At 35.1% G+C, this 5,670-nt stretch overlaps 1 non-coding gene across 1 annotated transcript; it reads left to right on the top strand.

Moving 5' to 3' along the window:
- Positions 1-1,557: 1,557 nt before the first annotated feature.
- Positions 1,558-1,664, top strand: LOC128281827 (small nucleolar RNA R71). The gene has a single exon (XR_008272097.1). It is a non-coding gene; the product is annotated as a small nucleolar RNA R71 (small nucleolar RNA).
- Positions 1,665-5,670: the final 4,006 nt, after the last annotated feature.

Here is a 5,670-nt window from a genome sequence, read left to right as displayed (position 1 = left end):
GCCTTCCTAGGATGATTGGCACTTCTTTATCTGCTTCAAAGTCTAGAACCACAAAGTCAACAGGAAAAATAAATTTGTCTACTCGTACCAATACGTCCTCGATTTTTCCTTTTGGATGTACTAAGGATTGATCTTCTAATTGAAGTGTAACCGTAGTAGGTCTAACTTCACCTATCCCTAACTTCCTCAATATTGACATGGGCATCAAGTTGATACTGGCACCTAAGTCACATAGTGTCTTACCATAATATGTTGCTCCAATGTTGCAAGATATGGTAAAACATCCAGGATCCTTCAACTTTAGGGGTAGTTTGTCTTGAAGATACACACTACATTCCTTCGTAAGGGCTACCGTCTCAAATTCTCTAAGTTTTCGTTTTTTTGACAGGATATCCTTTATGAATTTGATGTAGTTCCCCATTTGTTCAAGTGCTTCAACCAATGGGATGTTAATATGAAGTTGCTTGAGTACGTCTAAGAACTTCTTAAATTGAATTTCCTACTTCTGCTTCTGAAGTTTTTGAGGGTAAGGTGGTGGAGGTTTCTTTACTGGAACTGGTTGTTTTGTCCTTTGTGGCAATTCTGTATCTAACGAAGTTTTTAGTTGATCAAAACTAGTTGGTTCTGAAGTTACCTTGTCATATTTTACAGATTCTGGTTCCGGTAGAGCTGGAATTTCAGTACTCGATTGAACTTCGTCTGAGTTTTAAGCATCAGTTGGCTCCTTTTCAACTCTGATAGTGTTGGGTTCTAATTTCTTTCCGTTCCTCAATGTCAATGCTTTACAATGCTCCTTCCTTAGATTCCTCGAATTCTCCGTATCACTAGGTAAGGCTCCTTGTGGTCGGTTTCTGAGTTTAGTTGCAAGCTGGCCCATTTGGTTTTCCAGATTTTTCAATGTAGCTGTTTGGCTTTGGATTAAGGCATCATTCTTGGCTATGTATGCCTTCAAAAAGTTTTCTAAGCCATTGGATGGTTTAGCTTAAGGTTATTTCTGAACTTGTTGGGTAAAAATAGATGGCTGGATCGGTTTAGGTTGGGTATATGTGTTACTAGGTCTAGCCCCTTGGTTACTCCAAGAGAAATTAGGGTGGTTCTGCCACGATGGGTTATAGAAATTTGATTGTAGTCCTTGCCTTCCTCGATTTTGGTTCTGGTTACCCATGTAATACACAGATTCAAGGGTTCGATGGGCATTCTTCAAACAAATGTCTGTCCCCACAATAGACACAAGCTACATTTTCAACTTGATTTGATGGCTGAGCTGCAAAACTATTAAACCCATTAACGGTAAAATGTTTAAGCATTGATGATATTGATGATACCTGAGATGTGAATGAAGTGAGAGTGTCCACTTCATGAATTCCAATGGCTCGTCTTCTTGACACTGCTCGATTGGTTGGCCATTGATAATTGTTGCTAGCAATCCTCTTAATGATTTCATAAGCCTCATTATAAGACTTAAAAAGGAGAGCATCATTAGCAGAAGCATCCACTACCATCCTCATGTGTGCATTGAGACCATTATAAAATGTCTCAAGTTGTATGCAATATGGGATTTCGTGATGAGGGCACTTTTGTAATAATTGTTTGTACCTTTCCCATGCCTCATACAAGGACTCATCATCCATTTGTTGGAAAGAAGTGATCTCATTCCTGAACTTAGCATTCTTGTTAGGCGGGAAATACTTCATAAGGAATCTTTCTGCTAACTCTTGCCATGTGGAAATTGAATTTGATGGCAATAATTTCAACCAGGCTCGAGCTTTGTCCCTTAGCAACTATAGGAATAGCTTCAACCGTAATCCATCTTCGGGTACTCCGGCTAACTTGAAAGAATCGCTCACCTCCATAAACAGTCTTAAGTAAAGATGAGGATCTTTGGTAAGCATTCCACTGAATTGGCCCACTGTCTGAAGCATCTGGAACATGACTGGCTTCAGCTCAAACTCTTGTGCCTTGATTTCTGGTCTCTTAATACCCAGATTAAGATCATGAAACACTGGCACGGCATACTGTCTTAAATCTCTATCCCTATCATTAGCAATAAGGATAGGATTTTGAGCAAGGTCTGCTCTATTTCCTTGATTCAATTTTTCAAGATTCATCTCTTCGGTCCTTCTCTAACTTGCTTGTCTTCTTCACTGTTAAAAAGTTCGTTCAATCTAAGGGTCTATAGGTAGTAAATTGATAATTTGGTCAATACTAATAAACACCTGAAATAATCACAGAAAAATTAATTAAGTTAAAACTGAATAGAAAAATAAACCAAAAACTTGGAACAACGAAAATGTGCAAGTGTACACAATTGCATCAAGTAATAAAGTGACAAGTAAATGTCGAGTTATCGTACCCACAGGGACTATGAAAAGAATTATTTATGAATGCAATTTTAAAAACACTTTGGTAAAGAAAAATATTTTGATTTGAGGAGGTGATTAAAAACTAGGATTTTAACTAAGTAAAATAAATAAAAATAAAATAAAAGTTCCAATGCACGATTTCAAAAGATGATTTTAATCAAGATGACATAATTGTGTTAGATTAATTACATTTCTTGACTTAGAATTATTAAACTCATGTTTATGTTGTTACGAATAAATTCGCGACAACTTGGTAATTTGCTAACTTATGAACATACTTACTTACCAAAATCCATTTATCTCTTGACTATATCTCTATGTCAATTCAACTGATTAAATAAATTTTAATAAGAAAATGTGTTAATGCACATACATACTTATGAAATCAAAATAATCTCTTGTACATATCTCTATGCCAATTCAAACAATTAATTTAATCTAATAAGCATATAAAAGATCATGTGAGGTAACAATGTATTTCTACCTTGAAACAGTTTAATCACAATAATCTTGCAAGTTATGCAAGGCTAATGCATCATTAGATACCGTTGCTAATTTAACCCTCAACTACCTTAGATGATTAAACATGCACTGATTAAGTATCGTGTCAATTAATTACAATTTCAATCCGTTTAAATAATTAATTCATTAGTTACCTTACAATTGTAATGTAATAATAACTTAGTCATGGTTTTACTTAATCAAACATCTTACCGACGCCTATAACAACACAAACACAATTTTAATAAATTAAGTAGACGAAATGCAATAAAACTAACACTAATTAAATTTAAGCCATATTAATTAAATTAAACGTATCAAAATCACAAATATTCATAGGCATTTTCATCATAACACAACAAAATTAAAAGGATAGGGAACAAGAATCAAATCCGGTGTTTTCTCCATGGGTTGACTAGTTTGCTCCACTCTTCCTTCTCCGCTTGTTCTTGTCGAACCAAAGCTTCTATGAATACTTGAATTCTGCTCCAAATGGTGGTTGATTGACTCTTTTTCAAGAGGTAAAATTGGCAAGGGAATAGGGGAAGGAAATGAAGAAAAATGGAAGGGAATGGAGAGAGAAAAATGAGAGAGATGTGAAAAGATGATAAGGGTCCAGATCTGTTTCAAATGAGCAGCCAAGGGGGTTTTTATAGGTTGATACAGCTGCTAAAAATAGCCAAAATCAGCATCCAAAGATCCCTCCCTTGGCCGGCCACACATGTGCCAAGTTTGAAGTTTTCAAACTTGCTATATTAAAATGGGGGCAAATCTAGAAAGGCGCAAATATTAGAGGGGTTTGTTTGCAATTTGAAAAAGTATTCAAGGGCCACTTTGCAAGCTAATTAATTAGCCAAGAAATTTGATTACATTAGCATGTAGGACGGTTTTGGGCTGCCCAATACTCAATTGTTTCGATTTTCTCGGTTCAGCTCAACTGGGCCACTTTTCATAATTAACTAATAATAATTTATTTAACCTAAATTAAACTGGATATAAATTAAATTTAATTATATTATGAATTAATACACATAATTTGGACTGTCTTAGGCTGAAAAATTAATTTGCCTTGATTCTTCAAAAATTGTTTCTCAGTTTTGCGCTTCTAGCAGTGTCTGCCAAGTCGTTTTTCGTCCTTTGTGCAAATTTGTCAAAAATAACCAAAATTAATAAAAAATAATTATAAAATTAATTAAAATTCATTATGTTAATAATTTAAGTACAAGCTAATTATTTTATAATAATTATATATTTTTCGACAAGAATTTTACCGAACTTGCATGAATTTGAGTTAAAAAGGGCATGAAAAAGTGTGTATATTTGTATTTCCACACCCCCAAACTTAATTCATTGCTCATCCCAAGTAATGCATAAATTTTGAAAAGAATTTATCAGAAACACCTTTGAAAAACTCCTTCAGAATAACATTCTTCCCAACAATCATGAATTTGGTATACTTATGCTCAAGAACAAGAAATTTGATATTTATGCTACTTATGCATACATATCATTCAAATTAACCTCAATCATTCTTATGATAGCAAAAATTAGACTAAATGCTTCCTAATAAAGACATGTTAATCCCTACCAATTTGGTTTTATTCCCTTATTCAAGATTAAGCTTCAATAATTAAGTTTAACTTATGCCTTCATATGTTGAACATAGCAATTTCTCTCCACTAATGTAGGTAGCAGAGAAACTTGAATCAATAGGTCTTTAACAAGGTTGTAACATGGCTAGGCTAGGGTAGGTAAAAGAAGAATTTAAGCTAAAAAACCCTAGACTCAGTTTCAATCGGACCTTTAAAATATTTACCTTTAATACACCAACTTACTTTGCTTTCACATGCTCTTTTGTAAATCTATTTTCTTTCAAGTACATATGTTTTTTTTACGAGCATTATAACGCCCCAATTTTCGGGGATTCTGTGTATGTTGGCAAAGATTTAAAATTTTTGTGTTCTGTCTGTTTGGCGTAGGTTTAATTATGTTAATGGGACTCTAGAAGGCCCAAGCTTAAGTTAAAACACGGTAATTTAAGTTAATTTTAGTTCCATAAGAAAAAGGGGTTCTGGTTAGCTGGGCTTTTAAGTATTAATTGGGTAAAATAAAACACAAAGAGGCAGGTGGCAGAGTGGCATGTGACGCCACTGGAAAGGCTATAAAACTGGCGTGTGGAGGCTAGGGAGAACTAAGGTTCAAGTAACAATGACAGCATATTAAGGGAATTATTTTTATGATTAAAAAGGGGAAGTTTTGGAACTCAAGTAAAAGACTGTCAGGAGGAGTTTGAGTTGCTCAAGAGATTGATTAAGGAGGGGATAAAGGAGAGGATTTAGGAGCTGATTAGGGAGAGCAATGTTGGCCAAATGGTGGACTCTTGAGGAACAAGAGTTGGCCGGCCAAGGGTTTTCTTTCGGGGGTAAGTTTCGGCTAGGTCAAATGCCAAGTATAAGTTCGGCATTAGGGGTAAGCTGTGCCGTTTTTCTGACCATCCTTCCTCCTCTTCTCTTCTTTTCATTTTCTCTCCATCTACTTTCTCCTCTTCCTTTCTCCATAGCCGAATCCTTCTACCACTCTACTCTACACCACTTTCTTACTATTGTTTTTAAGCCTATAGTCGATTACCTCAAAAAGCCGAAATCCCGAAAGCCTGATTTCTTTTGTGTCATTTTCTTCTAGTCAAAACCCTCTTATTTTCCCTCATCTTCTTGACCAATTCTCTAATCCTCTGAACCCCAAGTTTCTGTCGACAAAGCCACTACAAAACCCTCATCTTTTCTTCACTATTACAAAAAGCCAAAAA

This window comes from Gossypium arboreum, chromosome 1, assembly GCF_025698485.1.
Source record: "Gossypium arboreum isolate Shixiya-1 chromosome 1, ASM2569848v2, whole genome shotgun sequence".
In the NCBI taxonomy this organism is placed as follows: domain Eukaryota; kingdom Viridiplantae; phylum Streptophyta; class Magnoliopsida; order Malvales; family Malvaceae; genus Gossypium; species Gossypium arboreum.
The sequence above is the reverse complement of the archived record's forward strand: the minus strand, read 5'-3'. Positions and strand labels throughout refer to the sequence as shown.